This window comes from Littorina saxatilis, linkage group LG3 (assembly GCF_037325665.1).
Source record: "Littorina saxatilis isolate snail1 linkage group LG3, US_GU_Lsax_2.0, whole genome shotgun sequence".
Classification (NCBI taxonomy): domain Eukaryota; kingdom Metazoa; phylum Mollusca; class Gastropoda; order Littorinimorpha; family Littorinidae; genus Littorina; species Littorina saxatilis.
Window position 1 is genome coordinate 36,973,800 of NC_090247.1, and position 25,096 is coordinate 36,998,895.

The window sequence follows — 25,096 nt, forward strand, 5'->3', positions numbered from 1 at the left end:
CTCATTCATTAGGTTTTAAGCCACCAAGCTGAAATGCAATACCAAAGGCCGGAAAGTTTTTAAGCACCAAGCTGAAATGCAATACCAAAGTCCGGCCTTCGTCGAAGTTTGCTTTGCCAAAATTTGAATCAATTTGATTGAAAAATGAGGGTGTGACAGTGCCGCCTCAACTTTTACAAAAAGCCGGATATGACGTCATCAAAGGTGTTTATCGAAAAAAATGAAACATATGTCCGGGGATATCATTCCCAGGAACTCTCATGTCAAATTTCATAAAGATCGGTCCAGTAGTTTAGTCTGAATCGCTCTACACACACACACACACGCACAGACAGACAGACAGACAGACAGACAGACAGACAGACAGACAGACACACACACTGACACACACACACACACACACACACACACACACACACACCACGACCCTCGTCTCGATTCCCCCTCTATGTTAAAACATTTAGTCAAAACTTGACTAAATGTAAAAAGAAGATAAGAAAGAAAGAAGGAAAAAAGAAAGAAAGAAAGTAAGCATGTATTATCCCTTTTTCAACAGGGACCGCGAATCTTTCAATTTTAAACATTTCACACCAAGAATTAAGTCCATTTTCCGCCCCTTTGAAGTCGCAACTGGGCGTAAAGTTCTGAACACACCGAAGTCGTTAACCCAATGGATCGGGGCGGAAAATGGGCACCACCCATGACCCAACACGGGTGGGAACAATTTAAACGGGTAACGGGTTCCGCTTTGACCTTTAGCGGAAAGCAAAGATAGCGGGTTCAAACCCAGCAAATCAACTCTGCGTGTGTTCACCATGAGAACTGTTGCGTTGTATTCATAGAGCGAGGGATAGAAATCATGTCACGGATCTGTGTTTATCCCATGCATCTGTAGTCGATTTCTTCCCGCTGTGCAAACTGAACTCTGATCTCATTCAGCTTGTCAGAGAATCGGATCAAAGTTCCATTTCGTACACGCTTTAGATCACGGAGCGTGATACAGTGGCACCTCCCCTCCCTCGCTCCCTTTTTAAGGCCGTCAACATGTTGAGAAAATCAGGTCCGAAAAAGGAGGGAGTCTTATAAATCGAGGTAAATTTACAAAGGTAATGAACAAAACATGTTGAAAAAGCAGGAATTGAAAACATGTTTTCAAAGACGAAAATGGGAATGGGCATCAGCTATAGGATGGGTGCGTAGGCTCGTTCGTGGGGAGGGACAGGGGATTGGGGTAGGTTAGGGCCTCCGTAGGGGGGTTCCCCTGTATCAGATCATGGAGGGTGTATCAATGGACCAGACCCCATCTTGACCCCCTACCAGGTGTGAAAACATGTGGACAGCGGTGTTAGCATAGCAAACGTGATTGTGTGAAGATTACCCCTGGCTGATCGCAGAGGTCGAGCTTCCTTTGATCTGTCCTTCTTCGGCCTCTGGACTTCATCACCGGCTGATGAGTGAACCTCACTGTGGTAACCTCCATTGCCGCATAGTTTGCGATAACCTCCCTTGCATCGGTTTGGACAACCCCTGCTTCGATAATGAAACTTGATTGGCTCCCCTTTGTTCCGGACGTGACGTAGGTTCGCGTGATGACGGGAAGAAAAGGTAACCTCTGCATCGTTTAATTTTACTTGATTGGCTTGGCGAGGGATCTCCCTCCCTCTTATTCTGGACGTGATGTTGAGTCACGTGATGATGGAAATTAAAAGAAACCGGCCCTGCTTTCACTGTTGGATTCAAGTTGATTGGATAGGCAAGTGGGTTTACCTTTGTTCCAGACGTAACGTAGGGCCATAGGATGAAGAGAAGGAAAGGAAACGCTTGCTTTGTTTTTATATTTAGTCAAGTTTTGACTAAATATTTTAACATCGAGGGGGAATCGAAACGAGGGTCGTGGTGTATGTGCGTGCGTGTGTGCGTGTGTGTGTGTGTGTGTGTGTGTGTGTGTGTGTGTGTGTAGAGCGATTCAGACTAAACTACTGGACCGATCTTTATGAAATTTGACATGAGAGTTCCTGGGTATGAAATCCCCATACTTTTTTTCCATTTTTTTGATAAATGTCTTTGATGACGTCATATCCGGCTTTTCGTGAAAGTTGAGGCGGCACTGTCACGCCTTCATTTTTCAACCAAATTGGTTGAAATTTTGGTCAAGTAATCTTCGACGAAGCCCGGGGTTCGGTATTGCATTTCAGCTTGGTGGCTTAAAAATTAATTAATGACTTTTGTCATTAAAAATCTGAAAATTGTAAAAAAAAATAAAAATTTATAAAACGATCCAAATTTACGTTTATCTTATTCTCCATCATTTGCTGATTCCAAAAACATATAAATATGTTATATTTGGATTAAAAACAAGCTCTGAAAATTAAATATATAAACATTATTATCAAAATTAAATTGTCGAAATCAATTTTAAAACACTTTCATTTTATTCCTTGTCGGTTCCTGATTCCAAAAACATATAGATATGATATGTTTGGATTAAAAACACGCTCAGAAAGTTAAAACAAAGAGAGGTACAGAAAAGCGTGCTATCCTTCTTAGCGCAACTACTACCCCGCTCTTCTTGTCAATTTCACTGCCTTTGCCATGAGCGGTGGACTGACGATGCTACGAGTATACGGTCTTGCTGAAAAATGGCATTGCGTTCACTTTCATTCAGTGAGTTCGACAGCTACTTGACTAAATATTGTATTTTCGCCTTACGCGACTTGTTGTTATATGAAGTCTTATATCGCGCGCGTATCTCCAGACTCGGACTCAAGGCGCAGGGATCTATTTATGCCGTGTGAGATGGAATATTTTACACAATACATCACGTATTCACATCGACCAGCAGATCGCAGCCATTTCGGCGCATATCCTACTTTTCACGGCCTATTATTCCAAGTCACACGGGTATTTTGGTGGACATTTTTTTTTTATCTATGCCTATACAATTTTGCCAGGAAAGACCCTTTTGTCAATCGTGGGATCTTTAACGTGCACACCCCAATGTAGTGTACACGAAGGGACCTCGGTTTTTCGTCTCATCCGAAAGACTAGCACTTGAACCCACCACCTAGGTTAGGAAAGGGGGAAGAAAATTGCTAACGCCCTGACCCAGGGTCGAACTCGCAACCTCTCGCTTCAGTTTGTAAAACTTGATTTTCTCGGCGAGTGATGTCCCTTTTGTTCTGGACGTGACGTGAGTTTAATGAAACTTGGTTGGCTCGGCAGTGATCTCCGTTGTGTTCCGGCCGTAAGTTCACAAGATGACGTCAAATAAAGAAAAACCCTGCTTCGTTAATGAAACTTGATTGGCTTGGCGGCGAGTGCTCTCCCCTTTGTTCCGGTCGTGACGTAGAAGTATCACTTGACGACGGAAATGAGAGAAATGGAAAACGAAATGAGAAAGAAATGGGATTGTAATGACTGTGTGGTTAACGCGATACCGCTGCACACAGTCACCCAGCCAATTACAACAGCGGGGGCAGCGACTGACCTCCAGATGTTCGAGCAACAAGACTGTGATAAGTGATCAAAGCTCCTGGCGAGTAACTCTTGATTAGTACTCGCTTTGATTAGCTTCTCGCTCGTTCTTGACCTTTGATCTGTGGAAGCGTTGGCTGCGGGCTGTGAGTAGGTGTGAAAGTGATCCAGATTGCGCGCTTCAAATTCTTTTGTTCCGGTGCGATCAGGTTAGACAAAGGCCAGGAACCGTTAGCTTTATCGGCGGGAATGCTATGGATCCAGGTTGTCGTCGTGTGGACGATATCTTGCCCCTGTCCGATTAGATTAGAAGGGTGAGATTTTCTGTCTTTGAGATAGAGGGAGCCGTTGTTTGATGCACATGAATGCGATCCGGACTGTCATTTACATTAATTTTCAGTCAGCGATTCTAAGCACGTGTACCTCCTCTACTCCTATTGTCAGTATACATATTAACCGCTGTTTTCCCGTGTTTACATTTTTTCCTCTCCATTTTTACCTGTCCTTTCAACTCAATCAATCAATCAATCAATCAATCAATCAATCAATCAATCAATCAATATGAGGCTTATATCGCGCGTATTCCGTGGGTACAGTTTTAAGCGCAGGGATTTATTTATTCTTTTTATTTTTATTTTATGCAATTTATATCGCGCACATATTCAAGGCGCAGGGATTTATTTATGCCGTGTGAGATGGACTTTTTTTTACACAATACATCACGCATTCACATCGGCCAGCAGATCGCAGCCATTTCGGCGCATATCCTACTTTTCACGGCCTATTATTCCAAGTCACACGGGTATTTTGGTGGACATTTTTATCTATGCCTATACAATTTTGCCAGGAAAGACCCTTTTGTCAATCGTGGGATCTTTAACGTGCACACCCCAATGTAGTGTAACAACTGTTACAAACTGACTAACTGACTATTCCTATTTTAAAGTCCTCATAGGTAATATTATCCTATCAAAAGCATAACGTTGAAACGCTATGAAAGGATGATGAGAATGATGATGGTTGAACGGGAGATGACAGAGTATAGGGCCAATGACAGTTATACTATTTAATTTTTTTAAGGTGTTAAGCTTAGTTCATGCTTTTACCAGACTGACTCGCCTGCTGGAAAAACTTGTAACTGCGTGTTATGCTTCATATTTACACGAGCAAGGTGCCTTTCAAGTTTAGTCACTTTTAGCTGGCCGAGTTCTAACGGTATTCCGCGTGCATACCAAACTCTGTACTGGCACACTTTCACATCAAAAGCTCCATAAAACCACCGCTAACATAAGAATTTGTCATAGGCTCTTGGGCAACGAAGCATGCAATTATATGTGCGATTTCTCATCAACTCTCTGTGGTTCCTTGCCTAAGCTCTTTGGTGAAGAAGCACGCGATTGCTTATCACACATCTGTGGTTTCTAAGTTCTCCATGCTATACGACCTGCTGGTAAATAGACATTCCACCAGCTGGTATGCAACACCTTGGACCGTATAACGCGTGGGTGACATATTTTGCAAATCAGAAACCGTTCTGGAACAGCAGCAGCGTCAAATCCACTTCAAAGGTGAATGAACTCGTTGCTATCTTGCGGCCCTGCAACGTTCACATTTGTCACGGGTCTGTGTCCACTCTCTTTGATTCCAGGGTCTTCCTCCTCATTTCCGCCCATCGTGATAATGACCATCGTTCTCAATTACCCTGTGATGGGGAAGAAATGAGGTTCTGAGGTTATTAGCTTCTGCTTGCAAATGAAGAGGCGGTTGAGGGAGAGAATATTCGGTTCATTTTACCAACGAACATCGATTTTTTGTTTGTGTCGATCGACTCCTTTTTTTTTGTTTGGTGATTAAAAAGTTGTTTTTAGAATATTCCGGTTTAGTGCTTTTTTGAAGCATACAGATACTCTGGGGTTATTATTTAAATAAACTTCGATCAGTTAATAACTGGTCTGGTTCGACTTCCTTGTTTTTCTTGGACTGAATTCGTTCTGACCCTGTCCCCTTTTTCCTGTCTTTGTATTTTTGTAAACAAATCCGGCCATATTAGTCCATGGAAAGGCATTGCATGAAAGCGATTATTGTAGAACATTTTAATGTCTCGATACAAAACGGATGTCGAAATAAATGGCTGCTTTCGTTACCATGGTTGGATTTCTTGTTGCTCACACGAATTCTTAATAATATGATAATATGATAATAATAAATGAGCATTTATGTAGCGCAACATCATAACTTTACAATTATGCTCTTTGCGCTTGACACATTTAAAATTAAAACACAGTTATACAAGCATTTACATCTACATTCATAGTCAACAACGCTTAATTAAAAATTCTTAAGAGGAGGGAACAGTGTCGACCGAATCAAAATACTGACCAGAAGAAGCTATAATTATAATTTGTGTTAATGTTTTTTAGATTCACTAGGAAAGAATACTGATCAAATTCTGCAAAAAAAAGTGCGTGGCTCGTCGATCGATCATGCGTAAACGCCGCACTCATTTTTACAGGTCAAACAATCCTGCTTTTTTACTCTTGAATGGAAGTTGCGGTTTAACATTAACCAACATTAATTCTTCTTTCAAATGAATGAGGCTCCAGAGCTAACTGTTACTCTTGGCAACAAGCTGTAAATGGCTTTCTGAGTGGTCATTGCCTTCACGTCTTGCCATCAAAGAGAAGTCTTGTTAGATGGATGTGGTTGTGAAAACCGAGAATTTATTACCTTCTGCACCGAAGACGCAGAACAGTCTTGTCCTCTGTTTCGAAGATGCACAGACAATTTACAGGGATGCTTAGCGGCAATGAGCTTAGTGGGCTGTTTACAACATGTTTCCTACGTAGTGGACTCTACATTTGTATGTATGGCCCGTTTACGGCCCACTGTGGAACATTTGCACTGTGTGGTCACCTTTAACCACTGAGCAGGGCCGGACCAAATGAGTTGTAAGGGGGGGGGGGGGGGGTCCTCCTTTTTTGGGGGGGCAAATCAGCAAATTTATTTTAAAAAAAACAAACAAAAAAACCAAAAAAACACTCAAAGCAAGGTACATGCTTTTTCCAGGGGTGGGGTTCCGGAACCCCTGGAACCCCCCCCCCCCCCTGGGTCCGGCCCTGCTGAGTTATAGATATGGATATACTCAGTGACCCAAACAGACGCCATGGTTTAGGCGGGGGAATTTCAACAACTCTGACAACTTCAGTTGAAGTCTTCGATGATGATGATGATGCCGGTGATGGCAATTATAACGATCACGATCACAAACGCTTCCCGATCTGTGGCTGGACAGTAAAGGCCTAGACAGACGATAGGTCATACCAGTCAAATATTTCTCATAGTCGTCTGCATGGCACTTTCTTTCATCCTCAAATCATCAAACCATCATGACCCACTTTGAAGTTGCGATGGTCCTTATGCTTCAAAGACTTTCGCCCTTTTCAGTCTCAGCTTTAAAGACGTTTAAGGCTTTCGCCCACTTCAGAATGCAAAGGTGGCTACCCTACACCATTGAAGCTGGAAGGGTTCACTACGATTTGAGTCTCAACCTCATCCCCCCGCCCCTCCTTTTTCTCCTCCCTTTTCAGTTTTGCTTTCACTAGCACACAGGGAAAAGAGGGTTCTTGGTGCTCTTGCTTGGATCAAGTGGTCGTCTCTCTCCACTGGAGTTGGCGTCCCTGTCCATATGTTGTGTGGTTGGGGAAGGGTAGATATATGTGCTCTGTGTGTGTGTGTGTGGGGGGGCAGGACTGTTGGTGAGTAAGGGTGGGTAGGGTGTGTGTGCGTGTTTGTGTGTGTGTGTGTGTGTGTGTGTGTGTGTGTGTGTGTGTGTGTGTGTGTGTGTGTGTGAACAGAGCATCATTAAACGAATTACCTTACAGTTTGCAAAGCTTTTGAATCATAGTTAGGCCTCCTCAGTATTAACTGACAAGTGCCCTTTCAAGAGTTTACATAGCAGATAAGTGTATATTATATTATTCAAATGGTTATTCAGTTTGTCTGGAGAACCGTTGAAAACCAACAATGAATATTACTTCAAGAAATTTCTCGGTTTAGGCCAAAAGTTTGAACGACAGTTTATCAAGCTTGTATGAGAAAATCAGTGAACATTTTCAAATACTATTAAAAGTATGTACTGTATATAGGGACAAAGCCTTTAGAAAGTCTTTGAAAACTATACATATATAGTTTGAATAGTACTGTACTTGAAAATGTTCACTGATTATCCGATAGATACTTTATAAACTATATATAGGTGAGCTGTTTGAGGACTGAACACTTTTCAGACAGTTTCAAAACCTGATGGAGAAATGCTACGCTTAAAGGGTCAACTCATTGACATGTTCAAGTCCCGAGGGTGTCAAACTCAAGTGCACAGGTACAAAAACAGTATAGTCACACCACTGAAGTTCAAACAAACCTGACAGCAGCTTTTTGTCATGTAGTTAAATAAAACGTCTTTCGAGTGATTGTAAACAGAGTCCGTCCACTTTAAATGACACTACAGTATTAAACACAAGTAACAAAGCTGTAGAGACAGATGTGACCAATGTATGCAAGCTACTCCAGACTATCGAAGGCTACTTAAGCAGCGTCTAGGCAAGACAACTCGCCCAACCTGTCGAACAAAGCACTGTATGTACACACTTAAACAGCTCTCAACAGATGACGCTGACATTAGTTGGCATGCAAACTGCGGTTTTTTTCTGCCTGTTATCCTCAACCCTGAAAGTGATGTTTGTCCGACTGTACTCAAGCTTTGAAAAACTGACGCTGAGGTTACGGTGGGATATTCTTTGAGACGGAGTACAGCTGCCCGTGGTGATTGGAAACAGTCGCGCACGTGATCTTCCAATTTTAATTCATGACAAAGTCACCTTGTCTGTACTAAGTTGCCCCTCGAGTGGTTAGCGTTGGCCGGGTACGCTAAACAACAATGACAAAAACAACAACAGCAGCAGCAGCAGCAGCAACAACAACAACAACAACAACAACAACAACAACAACAACAACAACAGCAACAGCAACAGCAGCAGCAGCAGCAGCAGCAGCAGCAGCAGCAGCAGCAGCAGCAACAACAACAACAACAACAACAACAACAACAACAACAACAACAACAACAACAACAACAACAACAACAACAACAAGGAACTTAGTCGATAAATATCGACAGGGGGCCGACTAATGGTTTAAATGTGAAATGTGTGTATAATAATGGGTGTGGGTCTGAAATGAAGTTAGGTAGTAGTTAACATTTGTTTTGAATAATTATTGGTATTTTGACAATGTGGGTAGCAGGGAAATTTAAGCATTCTTAGGTACCATTGTACCCAGGAAGAGAGACCAGAGATAGGAGTAGGTTGCAATAGCTTGTGTGGTCTTTACGTTTTGTTTTTGGAAAGATATTGTTAAAGAAAAAGAAGACAATTACAGTAATGCAATATTTATTGTGAAAACCAACGATTATACAAAGAACATGTGAAGTAACATTATGTCTATGATGGTGTGAAGAAAATTAGTTATGATTTATACTATTATTATTTAGACTTGAGACTGACAGTGTTGTGACGAGCGTTGGCTAATGGTAACGAGTACATATGTGTGTAGTTGTGGTGTGTGTGTGTGTGTTTGCGCGTTGGTTTGGATTATGGGTGTAATTTGTAAAACAGATGTGACAGTAATAATGGAGTTCACATCAGTGAGGTTAGTTTGAAATGGAACACACGCACGTTTTTGAAAAAACAATATGAAATTTTGAACCATGAGATCTTTATTAAATAATAAACTGAACATCAGCAAAACATCAAAGCAATTATTAATAAGGTTTGAAAAGCTTGATTTACTATGTTAAATAGTGGATTGAAGGCTGAAAATGTCATTTACAAATTACATCTGAGATAGGGAGGGCGGGTGGGGGAAGTGCTGAAAGTGTGGATGAGAATTAAAACAAAATGCTGAGTGACAACAGGGAGGTTAAAGGCTGCCCTTTTCGTAGCGTTCATTAATTAATTCCTATTGTTTACATGTGCCAATAATGTTATAAAACTGTACCTAAGGGGATGTAATAACGATTGGCTGTAGCTTTCGAACACAGAACAAATTATTTCAGTATTGCAAAGTGGTTTTGATAGTGTCGAATGTAAACAGAACAGTCTCAAAGTGAAAGTGGATGTTTTCCGGAAATTGCGAAGTTAACAAGAATACAGAAAAGCGCGCTTTCCTGCTTAGCACAATACGCTACCGCACTAATCTGGCGTGTCAATATCACTACGTTTTGGACGTGGAAGGTGAGCGATTTCCTTCACGCGGGGATTGACGACGCTGTACTGTCTGTGTTGACGGTCTAAAAATAGCCCAACCTCTGCTTTGAGACACATGTTTACCGCCCTCAGCTAATTCAAGAAATCACCCCCCTCCTGCTAGGTACACGTGCACTCAAGTTAACCTCTGCTTTGACCTGTGTGCCAAGAGTCAGATGAGAGAGAGAGAGAGAGAGAGAGAGAGAGAGAGAGAGAGAGAGAGAGAGAGAGAGAGAGAGAGAGAGAGAGAGAGAAATGTAACTGATCTCGTGAGAACGGTTGAGGCCTTGCAAGGTTTTGACGGCAACAATAATTATTGTAGTTCTCTAAGACTTTATTTCTGTTTGATTTGTAATATGTTGAGTGACGTATTTCACAACTTCCTGTGTTACACAAACTCAGTGATGACCAATTTTGCCTTCACCCCTCCCATAGGGTGACGGATTTCACAACTTTCTACTGATGAACAATGTTGCCTTCACACCTCCCATAGGGTGACGGATGTCACAACTTCCTGTGTACACAAACTGATGACGTATTTCACAACAAAATGGCGCTGCCCATGGTCAACCTCGAAACTAACCGTATGAATGGGGGCCTCCTGGCCCCCATAACAACTGAAGGGTAAACTGTGCCCCCCCCCCCCCCACCCCCGCCCAAGCCGCTAGTTTGAAACTGTACGCCTTAACACCAATTGAATGTTCCTATGCCAACTCTTCCTACAACGTTGATGCAAACTGTTTTTTCTATCAACTTTGCTTGGTTTGTTTGTTTGCTGTTGTTGTTGTTGTTGTTGTTGTTGTTGTTGTTGTTGTTGGTTGTTGTTGTTGTTGTTTGTTTGTTGTTTGTTTTCACGTACGCGAGAAAGGCTGTATCTTTATTCTTAATTAAACCATTAATTTCGAGAGAAAAACATAAAACACACTTTTTTTCTTCTTCAGTTTTTGTTTTGTTTACCTCCCAACAGCTGTCGCTAGAATCCCTGTCTTTGAAATCACCGTGTTAAGTACTGTATAGACCAAAACCCTCGGTGGCTAATCTCCACAGCAGTGTTCATGCACGGTTCACAACTCTGAATGACCAAAGCTATCATCGTGGTGTTTGATAACAATCAGTGAATGTAACAGCTTGCTCAAGAAGAAACCCCCTCCATTCAAGCCGAAATACCCACGCTGATTTATAACCTTACCGTCAACTGTGGTGTGTCAACATCTGCCTAGACACGGGTAGATGAACACCGTATTGGCAACAGCTTGTTAAAAGGGAAAATCTCAGTTATCTTTATTGCTGTTGTTGACATTGTTGTGGAAACCCACGTACACGCGCTTTTACCCTTGCGGGGTCATCCGGTACAGAGAAGGTGACCTTAACAGACTCAATCAAGTGGGACGATTACGTACACGACCGTTGTCGATCCCGTGTCTGGCAGCAGTACTACGTCCGAAGACACAGGCACTCGTCACGAGGTGGGCGGGGCCTATGTCTTGGATGTCACTTGTGATGGACGGGGGTTCTTTTCTTATGGTTTATAGTAGTAGTCTTGAGAGCGCACAGGCCCCGCCCACTTTGATCCAGACCCGCTCCGTGACGAGTGCCTGTGGTCCGAAGAGGATTAAGGCAATGTGAGGCACTAAAATTACCAAAATTAAACTTGGAGAATACATGGAATACTTAGTTTTCTGGGTAGTTGTTGAAGTGACTGAAAAGAAATTAAAAATGTGGAGGCTCTACATAAGCTTCATAACCAGAGCTGGACTCCAAGTGTAACCTAGGTGAACGACAAGAAGAGTAAAAGTCTTATCCCATGAAAACCTGGACTGATTTGTGATGGTCAGCCTAACTATTTTCACGGCCTGACTGTATCTTTAACTATGGCGTCAGTACTGTTGCGTGTACTCCCAGCAGGTGGCGCTGGTCAATGTCCACCCTTACCTCAACGGACAATGGCAACAGGAGGTCTTTTTTTCTCACCTAAACGCCGGACAAGGAAAATGTTACTGCTGACCGAGTCCATGCTTCAACAGTTTCGAGAACCATAATTTATTCAGCCGTGATGGTCAGTGCGGACGTGTGATAGAAAGCTCTCTATTTTCCCTGTGTTTCCCTGACCGTTGGTCATTTGTGGTACATGTAGTACAAAAAAAATCTAAACAACGAAGTGACTGTGGTAAGATGAACAAAGTTAAAAAACAAAGGATTACTGTACTCACCGATACAAAGACGACACAAGACGATTACGAATTTTCGCTTCTGGAAGCTTCATCAGGAAAAGAACACAAAAGACAACAAAAAGCAGACGCAACACGGAACGAACAGGGTTTAAAAGAAAATGGAGGGGAAATACGCAAAAAGGGGAAGGAACTCTAGGAACGGAAATGAATGAAAGGGGAGAGAAGTGGTTGGATGATGTCAAGGGCACAGGCATACAGACTAAAAGTAATACACACTCATAAAGGGGTACATGTAAACTACTCACAAAAAGTTAGGGAACACCCTTCATTTTCATGTGTTTTTGCAAATCGATGCTATTGTCAAAACTTTGCAAGCTACAACGCTGATCTTACACACACGCACAGAGTGGACTCCTGCCTTTGTTGTACAGGCTTGGTGTGCTGCACGTGCTACTCGGGCGTCAGTGGCTGAGCGTTGAAAATTGGTGAAAAGTTGGAAAATGTTACCGTTTTATGCTGACTCACCATTTTTTCTATAGCGTGTTTCTGACAAAATGATGCACTGCACGTGGAAGCTTGATGCTTTGACTGTGAACACTGGTCACTGGTTACTCAATAAAAGCCAGGGCCTGGGCGGACCAGGGCACAACATCACGATGGTCGGACGACAGAAGTTAAGCCTGCTGGACTGAGGAAGAGCCATAGGGTGGTTCCAAGACGGTGTTGGCGTACGGGAGATTGCCAGAAGGCTTCTGGTGTCCCCCTCCGTCATCACAAGACTGCGACAGCGCTTCCAGGCCACTGGACTAGTTGAAGACAGGCCTCGCCCAGGCAGACGAAAGAAGACCACAGCAAGAGAAGATCGTTTCATCACAAGACAGGCCCTGACAGTGCGAACTTCCACTGCAAACCGTATCAGAAGGCAATTACGGGCTGCTACCAACACCAACGTCAGCACACAGACTGTTCGCAACCGCCTGCATGCTGCCCAGTACCACGCCCGTCGTCCATCCAAGCGCCCCAAGCTGACCCTCGTCCACAAGAGAGCTCGCAGAGTTTGGTCCAGGCGTCACATTGGCTGGACACGTCAGCAGTGGGCTGTGGTCCTCTTCACTGATGAGTCAAGGTACAGCCTGGAGCACAACGACGGCCGTGTGCGCGCGTGGAGGCGACAGGGGGAGCGCTACAACGATGACTGCATTCAGGAGGTGACTGCCCATGGTGGGGGTTCCATCATGGTATGGGGTGGGATCTCTGCCCATCACAGAACCCCCCTCTACCTCATCCAAGGCAGACTGAACGCCCAGCCATACAGGGACGAGATCCTTCGCCGTTTTGCTGTACCCACATTACAGCAGATTGGAGCCCACTCCGTTTACATGGATGACAACGCCACGCCGCACCGTGCTCGGCTGGTAAACGCCTTTCTCCAGCAAGCAGGGGTTGTCAGGATGGACTGGCCATCCTGTAGTCCGGATCTGAACCCTATTGAGAACTTTTGGGATGCACTGGAGCGCCGAGTGCACGACAACCATCCTCCACCACAAAACCTGCAACAGCTCTGGGGATTCCTTCAAGCAGAGTGGCAGGCTGCACCCCAGGCTAACCTGAGGAGGCTTGTCGAGTCCATGAGACATCGCTGCACTGAGTGCCTGGCAAATCGTGGAGGCAGCACTCATTATTGACTTTGTTTTCGTGATTTTCACACAGTCGAATGAACTTTGAAAATTTGGTGACTTTTGAAAATGATCCCTGCTGTGTTTAAAATTTTGCCAAAAATGGATTTGTCCATTCATCCCTTTGATTGTTTTGTATTCAAACTGTCGAATAATGAAATTAAATATGTGCGAACGATCATCATTGTGTCTTGACTGGTTTTGGTGCATTGCGTAATATAAAAAGTGTTCCTTGACTTTTTGTGAGTAGTTTAGTACAGTTAATGTGAAATACATTGTCTTGGATTGTGTGTAAAGTGGCCTTAAAGGTGGTCGTCTACATTTTTGCTTTTTTTCAATAATCTTATGGTTAGATTTCGATACAAAATTATGTCAAATGATGAATGAACCATGGGGAAAAAAAATTATAGAAAAAAAAATATATGTAAAAAAAGATTTTATTTTTGGGTAGCGTGACTCACGCTTCCAATATTTTGTTTTCTGTTTGCTGAGAACGTGTGCTTTGCCTAAAAATACTGACCAATCAAATTCATGTCACTATGCTTATAGCCACGCCCAAACAAGTGCAGCAACAGTATGACACTGGAGCGCTGTCCACGCGTTTTTTTAAACGCACGAAATGCATGGGATTTGAGAGGAGTTTTGCGCTTGGCATTTTCCAAATAAGGATATCCTACTATGAGTACTACGCTGGAATACTACAATCAATTTTCAAACGGCTACACTGGCTTCGCCTTTCCTGATCGAAAGGGGGTGTATTGTTGATATTTGTAGATAATAGACTCTGCATTTTAATGGTCAAATGGCGATTTTGGCATAAAAATGTAGACAAGGACCTTTAAAAGCGATATCTTGGGGTTGTATCGAGAAAGCATTGAGCTTGAAAATTGGCCAAGTGGTTGTTGTTTTGTTGGAATGTTTGAGTGGTTGGTGTTGCGAGTGAGTGTGTGCTAGGGGATACAAAGAAGTAAGTAAGTAAGTAAGTAAGTAAGTAAGTAAGTAAGTAAGTAAGTAAGTAAGTAAGTAAGTAAGTAAGTAAGTAAGTAAGTGAGTGAGTGAGTGAGTGAGTGAGTGAGTGAGTGAGTGAGTGAGAATGAGTAGGCACGCAAGCAATCAATCAATCAAGCAAGCAAGCAAGTAAGCAAGTAAGCAAGTAAGCAAGTAAGCAAGTAAGCAAGTAAGCAAGCAAGCAAGCAAGCAAGGAAGTAAGTAAGCCAGCCAGCAAGCCCATCCGTCCGTCGGCAGGTAGGTATAGGTTGGTAGGTCGTTAAGACTAAGATAGGTAGTTAGATTGGTAGAACTAACAGGTAGTTAGATTGGTAGAACTAACTAACTAACTAACTAACTAACTAACTAACTAACTTACCAACTAACTAACTAACTAACTAACTAACTAATTAACTATTTCCTCTACTTCTTGGGTCATTTTGTTATTGTGGAATTTGTCTTCGTTGTTATTGTTGCCGCTTCTGTTCTTATTGTTCTTTTCAGTAATCTTCAGGTACTCCCCCCCCCCTATCCTCTTCCCCCACAACACAACACCCCACCCCCACCCAGCCCTAACCCCACCCTCCCGTTTCTCTTCCTGCTTGTATGAGACGCATTGACAAAAAAAAATGGCTATTCGAGGGGCAGTTTAGTATATTAGCAGGAGAGAGGATTTAGCAGGGTTCGTGTGACTAATTATCTTAGAAATCCCTACTTGTACCTCTCGACAGGGCAGAAATCAGATTGTGAGGGTCGCTTGACCTCAAGACGCCTGGACCGAACAACAGTGGGAAAAACGACACATGCGTATTAGAGGAGTGTAACAAAAATGTAGGTCACGATGTCTTGTTCGTTTACTCAGTATTCTCATTTTGTGAGTTTAAAACAAATCTGTTGAATTTATGTTGATGACTCTATATAAATAGAAAGGTGTGAGTTGACTTGTTTGTAAAGTTTTAGATGACGGTTTTGGATGGTTATATATTCCCTTTTTTTCTCTCTCCGACACGAACGGTTCGGTAGTGTAGTGGTTATCACGCTCGCCTCACACGCGAGAGGTCCTGGGTTCGATCCCCAGCCGAACCATATATTTCTTTTTAATGGTTATTACGTTTTTCTTGTTCCTCTCTATAATTATTTCCTCTCTTCTTTGTCTGTGATTTGTTTTCAGAGTCATTGAAAAAAAAGCCTGAATAGCTATTTGTGACAAATAAAATAGTTGTGTTTTAAAAAAAGTGACTATCATTCAATGATTTCTGCGGCACCTAACATCCTAATTGTGCATGAATATAAAAAACGCTCGCGCTGGACCCGAGTACTCTTCAGACATTCACACACACACACACACACAGACACACTCTCTCTCCCTCACTCCTTCTCTCTTTCCCTCTCTCTCTCTCTCTCTCTCTCACACACACACACACACACACACACACACACTACCACATCTCCATTCTAAAACACGTCACGTTCCAAATCAAAAGACGACATTCTATTTTCTTACGTCACTATTCTTGGTTTACGGTACCATTCGGCGGCTTTGCTACGAGTATGGCATAGTCTTGGTTTGCCGAGACCTTGCACCGTTCTATCAGGCTGTTGCACCACGAATTCCTCCCACCGCCAAGTCGTTTTTTTGTGGTTTATTTCGCATTTAGGTCCCAGGTAACATTATGAAGTTTTAATACGATCAATCGGACCTATTATCAAGTTAGTGTATCAACTTTTGAACGAACTGCGCCCAGTAGTTTCCCAGCAATAAGCTGTTAAGTCGAGACACACACACACAGACACACAGACAGACAATTAAAGTCTGCTGGACCCTAGTACTAGCGTACTCGGGGATAAAAAAAATTATACTCTCTATCACACAGGGTAAAGAATTCAAAACAGCCAGACAGCCAGCAAGGCAGAAAAAAATCCAACATTCTCACAGACAAACATACAGACAAACACAGAGATTCATAAACAAACTTTAAACCGCACTAAAAAAAACTTTGGTTCGGCTGGGGATCGAACCCAGGACCTCTTGCGTGTGAGGCGAGCGTGATAACCACTACACTACCGAACCGCACGAAATACTGCCGTCACGCTCATAAGATAATTGCCTCTGTCATTTTATGATGTTTTGAAAAAAACGAAAAAAACTTCTTTGGTTTCTGAACAATCTGCCTATCTCATTTTAGTTATAAGTTGCAAACTGCCTATCTCGAGCTGTTACCACGGGATAAACGTGAGATAAATAGCTGGCAGCAACATTTTCAATCAGCAAAACTACATAACAACCCACAAAGAGCTTTTGCATACCTTCACATTCTCAAAACAAGTCTTCCTGTGTCATAAAGAAAAAGTGCCTGACTCAAGAAACGTGATCGGCAGTTTTGCTTACGTTACCGTGCCAATGGTTTCCGATGGTCTGAGAGTTTATACTCTCTAACACATGATAGATACCCTTCCAGTAGCTTCCCCTGTAGTTTCACTACATAAATGCCTAAAACTGAGATAGGTATTTTTTATGAGCTTGACGCTGTGTAGAAACATTTCCAAACATATCGGAATCGTTTTCCAGCTGCCTGACATGGCTGACAGAAGGCTTCATAGCATGTATTGTAATCTGTACTACTTGTTTAGCCGAACGTGGCTAAATGCAAAAAATCCCAAGCAGGTGTTTCGGGTAAAACACTGTCAACCAAGCTTAACATCAACCGACCAATCAATCGATCAATCAATCAGCCAGTCAGCCAGTCAATCAATCAATCTTCTTCTTCTTCTTCTTCGGCGTTCCAGGATTTTTGGCCTCAGGTCAGACTTCAAGTTTTGTAGCTTGAATAAAGCTGGTGGTCAGGATCAGGGAGTCTTTGATGCCCCAGAGTTGCTCCTGCAGTGTGGCACCTTGGGGCCAGTGATCTGTTCTGGCTTCCTGGTGGAGCGGGCAGGTCTGCAGGATGTGCTCCGGGGTCTGTGGGCCTGTTTCGCACGGGCAGTTCGGTGTGTGCGACAGACCAAGGCGGTGCATGTGGGCACGCAGTCGACAGTGTCCAGTCCGTAGGCGGAAGAGGATGGTCTGCTGATGGCGCTGTAGGTTGGGCATCTGATCATCAGATGGCAGGCTGTGTTGGGCATTCCAGGTGGTTTGGTAGTGTCTTTTCACCAGGGTTTTGGCTTCACTGTAAGAGACTGTTGGTCTTGTCTGCTCCAGATGGCTGCCAGTCTTGGCCAGTCTGTCCGCTTCCTAATCAATCAATCAATCAAAGGGTGCCTTCTTGCAGATCTTTGCGATGAGGTTGTTTATGTTAAAGCCATGCACATTTACTGTTATAACGGGTATTTTGTTCCGTGCCATGTGCAACTGACGGCTTGATTTACATGCGGAAGTTTCCATGCAATGTAAAGGACATCTTGAACACGCGGCCAGTACAACTGGCCTTGACACGGAAGGATTCAAGGGGGGCAATCTCAGTCATCTGAAAGAGGGAAATCCAAACGCAATCCGCCTTGTTCGATTTTATGGGCTTGGACGATAGAGAAAAAATAAGAAAAGCAAGAGCTGGAGTCCAGTCTGGACGAAACTGCTATCAAGAACGCAGAATTGATTTTTTCTGAGTTTTTTTTAGCCGCGTAAGCGCCATGTTTATCGGAGCAGGAAACTCTTCCAGAGTGAGGCCCCTTTGTTGGTTTCACTGCGGTGAACAGCAGTTATGAGAAATTCGAAATGAGAAATGGCGCTTACGGCTAAAAAAAAAACTCAGAAAAAATCAATTCTGCGTTCTTGATAGCAGTTTCGTCCAGACTGGACTCCAGCTTTTGCTTTTCTTATTTTTCTCTATCGTCCAAGCCCAAAAAATCGAACAAGGCGGATTGCGTTTGGATTTCCCTCTTTCAGATGACTGAGATTGCCCCCCTTGAATCCTTCCGTGTCAAGGCCAGTTGTACTGGCCGCGTGTTCAAGATGTGTAAAGGAGACTACAGTCACATCCGCGACAAATCTAAATTTTAAGAAAAATCAGCTATTGGTGAGGAATGATTGTTTTTTTCAATGAGTGTGTATGTCTCGACCCGCATGCACTAAAAGCACACCAGCAATGAACCTTTTCCCATACCGAGAAGAGCAGAACAATAATCTATCTCTTTTAATTCCGGGACACCACACCTCAATCCTAACACAGTGTGAGGTCTGCACGCCTCAACTGACCACGTTCCGAAAAGTGACCTCAAAAGGGAAGTGGGCATCATTTCTTCTTCTTCGAGTGTACAGGTAGCTTGCTCCTGTCCAAGACTGTATCATGCGGATCACTCGTCTGTGTGTGTGTGTGTGTGTGTGTGTGTGTGTGTGCGCGCGCGTGGTGTGTGTGTGTGTGTGCGTGCGCGTGATGTGTGTGTGTGTGTTCATATGTGTGTTGTGTTGTGCTTTGCTGTGTTGTCAGTGTTGTGTGTGTGTGTGTGTGTGTGTGTGTGTGTGTGTGTGTACTGATATGATGTGCGCGTGCCTCTCTGCGCGTGTGTGTGTGAGCGCGTTCTCTTGGGAGCACATGTTTTTGTGTCTGTGTCTATGTCTGAGCATACTCGGTGCGTGCCGCATCTTATGACCAGCACTTGAGCCTATCACCATGTTACAAAGCAAAAGAACAGTAAATCTCCGCACCTGTCCACACCACTAACTGGACACAGTGACCGCAAAAGGGAAGTGGGCATCACTTCTTCGCCCTCCGGTGTACAGGTCACTTGCTCCTGTCCAAGACACAGAGATATAGAATATTCTATATCTCTGTGGTCCAAGACTGTATCAGCATGCGGACCACTGGTCAAGCAGTGATTTTCTGAGACCTGCGGACAACGGGAGTGGACATAAGTGGACACAACACACGGTGTGAGGTCCCTTTGTTTCAGCGGTCAAGCACGAAACGCTTTATACATCGGAACACCACTTTTAAAACAGCCTCGTTTTAAGTCTCGCTCCCTTTGTAAGACCCGACTTTTTCAGCGTTCTGTTCATTCTGTCTGTATCTGTTCCTCCATTCTAAGACTTGCTCCTGTTTAAGACCTGACCCCCCCCCCCCCCCTACCCCTGCCTAACCCCCCTACCCCCTACCCCCGCCTAACCCCCCCCTACCCCCTACCCCCGCCTAACACCCCCCCCCCCCCCCGAATTTTTGGAGGTTTTAAAAGACGGTTTAATTGTGGCGAGTGTTTTAGCAATGTTTTGTTCTTTTACAGTTACATTTTATTTTTATTTATTCGCTCCATTCCTCTGCAGAACAGCTAGTTTATTTCTCTGTTCTTTTTCTCCTTGTTTATTCTGCTCTCTTCCTCACTCAAAGCCCTTCCATTTTTTTTAGAAATAGAATTGCTTCGGTCATTGAAAAGAGTAATACGTTTGGACATTTTCCTGCTCTGAATCTACAGCTTTTGATACTAATTTCTACCGCCACGAGTATACAATTATATATTTTGCAGAGTTTGAGAGCGAGAGAGAGAGTGCGAGAAAGAGAGAGAGAGAGAGAGAGAGAGAGAGAGAGAGAGAGAGAGAGAGAGAGAGAGAGAGAGAGAGAGAGAGAGAGAGAGAGAGAGAAATCGGTTTGATCAACAGACCATTGTTTTGTGGCAGCTTCCAGCCCCCTTATTAGCGACTTTAAATCCAATCCCCGAACATGATGCGGACTTTCCGACAAATTCTAAAAGAGCAGACACTTATCAACAGATTTCAAGGTCTCCTCCATCAAATGCTTTTCAATCCACAAAAAAAGATAGGCTGCTATAACGCTGCAAAATTTGAAATAAAAAAAATCCAACAAGAAAGGATGATTATTGGAACGTGTAAGTTTTGAGAAAATGAAACTTTTGTTCATCGACTCAATGGTCTTGATAGTGGACAGACCAACACATGATTATGAGAAAAATGAAAGAAACTCATCTCAGGATGAAAAACAAACAAACAAGAAAGTTAGGTTGTTGGAACGTTTGTTATTGACAAAACAATACATTCACAGATATTTCAACCCAACGGTCTTTTAAGTGAACAGACAAACAAATATTCACACAAAACTTACCTTGATAGTTCTCTCAGTTTACGTCCACTCGCCAGGAAGTTTTGTGTGAATATTTGTTTGTCTGTTCACTTAAAAGACCGTTGGGTCGAAGTATCTGTGAATGTATTGTTTTGTCAATAACAAACGTTCCAACAACCTACCTTTCTTGTTTTTTGATTCTGAATTTTGGAACGTTGGCAGTCTCTTTGTTTTTGGATTTGCTCATCTCAGGATGGTTTTGTTCCGATCTCTGGCAAGAGTTGAAAAGTTCACTGTAATGTTCAAAAATAGTGCCCCAAGTTCAAGGAAGTTGTTGGAAACTTTGCAGACGGAGAGATTCGTCACAGTGGGTTGAAACTGAGGCTATTTCGTCGTGAAAAGCGATACTTTTTATTTTGGAATTCGTTTGATTCATTCCGCAAATTTTATTTTCAGGTTCAGTGGACATACTGCTATAAATAGCAGACTGTTGGCTCAAAAAGTTAACTTGGGGGACACTGTTCTTTCTTCATTTTCAAGTGTTTTTCGTTTTTAAATTCCAAGACCTACATTTGTATGACACTCCGTTTGTAAAGAAAGTCAGTCGCTTTGTTTTCCGTCTGATATTTGCACGTTCTACTTATTTGGTTTTTGTGTGTGAACATTTTTGTAAATGATAGAACTGAACATTTCTGAAATGACAAAAACAGTGTGGCCCACATGGGGGTCGAACCCACGACCTCCGCGTTATCAGCACGGCGCTCTAACCAACTGAGCTAATGGGCCTGCGTGCAACACAATCGTATCAAATGGCTATAACACGTTAATACCCCCCACTTTTTTCCAACATTTGTTCTACATGTATTACATTTGCTAACTGTTTTTGTTTCTTTGTTGTTGTTATTTTTCAAAGGGTTGTTTGTTTGGTTGCTCAAATTGTTTGTTTCTGTGTGTTTCTCTTTCTTTCTCTGTTAATTCGTCGAGAAAAGCGATACTTTTTATTTTGGACTTCGTTTGATTCATTCCGCAAATTTAATTTTCAGGTTCAGTGGACATACTGCTATAAATAGCGGACTGTTGGCTCAAAATGTTAACTTGGGGGACACTGTTCTTTCTTCATTTTCGATTTTTTTTTCAATTCCAAGACCTAGGTACATACGTATGACACTCCGCTTGTAAAGAAAGTCTGTCGCTTTTTTTCCCGTCTGATTTTTGCACGTTCTGATTTTTGCACGTTCTACGTATTTGGTTTTTGTGTGTGTACATTTTTGTAAATGATAGAACGGAACATTCATATTAGTTTGGAATAGCAGAAATACACCTTTTTTGTATTAAAAAGGCAATAATAATAATAATATACATGTGCTTTGCACGCTTTTCGTACAGACAACGCTGAGAAGTCCGCGTCAAATTCAAAACCTCATTTAATCCTTTCTATATTTACTCATTGCGCAAACTCAATTTCTGCGGCTCCCCCTTTCCCTCGTCTCAGTCCCTATACACATTGTGTGCTTTTTATGTGCACTTTGTGCTGCGAGTTTTTATGTGGCGTTTGTCTCTCAAACTTTCAACCTCGGCTGGCCTTCCGAGACAGGTGGTTTGTTTAGGCAGGTGGCCTGTTTAGGCAGGGGTTTAAGGCAACACTTTGAGCCTACAACGACGTGTCAGTGTGTTTGACAGAGGAAGAAAAAGACGGAACACTGACCTCGAGAATTTCCCCTTCTCTCTCAGAATTGACTGCGATCATTGTTTTCATTTTGGGAAACAGGTGGGAAGGGATGGAAGGAAAGGGGGTGTTGTTGACTGGTTAAGACTGCTGAGTGATTCAGACATTGCACACAGAAACACCTAGACACGGAGAAACAGACATAAACACTCACACGCAAATCGGCACACGCTTGCTCGCACACGCATAAACCAGCACACACACACACACACACACACACACGAACATACACACACACACACACACACGCACGCACGCTCGCACGCACGCACGCACACACTCACACACACACACACACGCACGCACGCACGCAGATACAGAAACACACATACACACAATCTCACAAATACAAGCACAAAGTCACACTGGCATCCCGACAGACACAAGGAACCACAGAGACGGACCGACACTCCAACACACAGGCACATTAACAACGACCGATACATCTACAAAGACACCGACACCCGCACCGACACGGACACATACACGCCCGCACGCACGCACGGACGGCACACACGTACGCACAGCAAGAGACACACACAGTCATACACACAGACAATCTTTCTTTAAAAAAAAAGAGAGAGAAAGAGGGAGCAAAATGAACAAGAAAATCGTTGTGCTGAAAACGGCGAAAGAGAAAAGAGAAACAAAATAACAAAAATGAAATCTGAAAAAAACAAAAGCATTGTGGCCCACATGGGGGTCGAACCCACGACCTCCGCGTTATCAGCACGGCGCTCTAACCAACTGAGCTAATGGGCCTGCCTGCAACTTAAAACGTATGAAAACGTCAATACCCCCAACAAATTTTCAACACTTATTCCACATGACTATTGTCATACGTGAAATCAACAAAATAAGGCGTGTCTCGCATTCAAAGTCTTGTCTCTCGCCCTAAAATCCCGTGGCACGCCCGAGACGGAAGGAGCAGTGTTGGTCAGTCAGACTAATCTTTGACGCAAAATTGAATTATGGGGCGGTGTCCTATGTATGGCAGTTCTTGTTCCCCTGTTCGGTGAGAGCTCTGTCTCTGTGTCTGTCTCTCTCTGTCTCTCTCCGTCTCTCTCTCTCTCTCTCTCTCTCTCTCTCTCTCTCTCTCTCTCTCTCTCTTTCTATCTATCTATTTCTCTCGCGCTCCCTCTCTCCCCCCCCCTCTCTGTCTCTGTCTCTGTGTGTGTGTGTCTCTCTCTCTCTCTCTCTCTCTCTCTCTCTCTCTCTCTCTCTCTCTCTCTTTCCTCTTTCTCTAAGAGCCACCTTATTCTTCGACTCAGAAGGCCAAATGCCAATGTGCCACACGGAGAAAATGAAATCAACGCTGTAATTAACGCTGTGCCCCCAAAATAAGGCGTATCTCGCATTCAAAATCTTGTCTCTCGCCCTCTCGTCAGTGCCACGACTGAGACAGGAGAAGCATGTCTGTTAGCCAGATTAATCTTCGACGCAAAATGGAATTAGAGTGGCGTCCTAATGGCATTTGTTGTTCACCTGTTCGGTAGTGCTATCTTTGTCTCTCAGTGTCTCTCACACTTTCTCCCTCTCACTCTCACACTCTCTCTGTCTCTCTCTATATCTTTCTCTCTGTCTCTCTTTCTCTGTCTCTCTCTCTCTCTTGCACTCTCTCTCTTTCTCTCTCTCTCTCTCTTTGTCTATCTCTTTGTCTCTCCCTCCCTCCCTCCCTCTCTCTCTCTCTCTCTCTCTCTCTCTCTCTCTCTCTCTCTCTCTTTCCTTCCTTTTTCTCGAACACAGAAGACAAAAAGCCACCGTGCCGTACAGAAAATCAAATCAACATTGGGTACCCAAAATAAGGCATGTCTCTCATCCACATCTCGTCTCTCGCCCTCTAATCGCATTTCACTACCGAGACACGGAAGGGGCAGTCTACTTGGTCAGTTACATCCTGAACTCAGGTCAAAAATGAGTTACTTCCGTTCGGGTCTCATTCTATCCCTGACAGGATTTCCTTGTCTGGAGAGGAAATCGATTTTTTTACATATTTAGATCTTTTCGTAATGTGTTATGGATATAAGCAGATTCGCGATCGTCGATAATGATTTTTCATGGTGTTGTGTAATTTTTAAATTACAAAGGAATTGATATATAAGACTGTTTCAAGCGAGCTATCTTTCGCGGATGTATATACTGTGCAAACAACTCTAAAGTGTCACGTGATAATCAACTTTGGCTCCGGTGCGCGCCGGTGCAGACGATTTTTGGCTCACGAAGTGTAGCCTATGCGATGCTAACTTTTGTCTGTCTGTGCGTGCGTGCGTATGTATGTATGTATGTATGTATGTATGTATGTATGTATGTATGTATGTATGTCTGTGGTAGAAACTTTAACATTTGAAGACGTCATATTACATTGACGTCACATTATGACGTACGAGGGTTAGACGTCACGCGATGGAATTACTGAAAGTCTCGGTGATTGTTATTTTGAGCGGGCCGAGACTATTTGGCAGTCGTGTCCATGTAAGTATACATGTATGCAGACAGACAGATCTAGATCTAGTGTCTCGCTTTCTTGCACAGTTTCACCTATGCTCTTTCTCTGTGTGTGTGTGTGTGTGTATGTGTGTGTGTGTGTGTGTGTGTGTGTGTGTGTGTGTGTGTGTGTGTGTGTGTGTGTGTGTGTGTACTGTGTGTGTGTGTGTGTGACGGAGTGATTGAGTTTGTGTTACTGTTTGTCGATTTCTTACGTGAGCCTTGAAGGCTTCGCCTCTTGTTTTTCTGTAACTAGTTGAGAGTGATGCAACAA

General features: G+C 43.2%; 4 non-coding genes across 4 annotated transcripts; 1 reads left to right on the forward strand and 3 right to left on the reverse strand.

Annotated features, from left to right (window-relative positions):
* Positions 1–15,620: 15,620 nt before the first annotated feature.
* Positions 15,621–15,693, forward strand: Trnav-cac (transfer RNA valine (anticodon CAC)). Its single transcript has one exon. It is a non-coding gene; the product is annotated as a tRNA-Val (tRNA).
* Positions 15,694–16,605: 912 nt separating this feature from the next.
* Trnav-cac (transfer RNA valine (anticodon CAC)) lies at positions 16,606–16,678 on the reverse strand. Its single transcript has one exon. It is a non-coding gene; the product is annotated as a tRNA-Val (tRNA).
* A 4,646-nt stretch (positions 16,679–21,324) lies between these two features.
* Trnai-gau (transfer RNA isoleucine (anticodon GAU)) lies at positions 21,325–21,398 on the reverse strand. The gene has a single exon. It is a non-coding gene; the product is annotated as a tRNA-Ile (tRNA).
* A 1,628-nt stretch (positions 21,399–23,026) lies between these two features.
* On the reverse strand, positions 23,027–23,100 carry Trnai-gau (transfer RNA isoleucine (anticodon GAU)). Its single transcript has one exon. It is a non-coding gene; the product is annotated as a tRNA-Ile (tRNA).
* Positions 23,101–25,096: the final 1,996 nt, after the last annotated feature.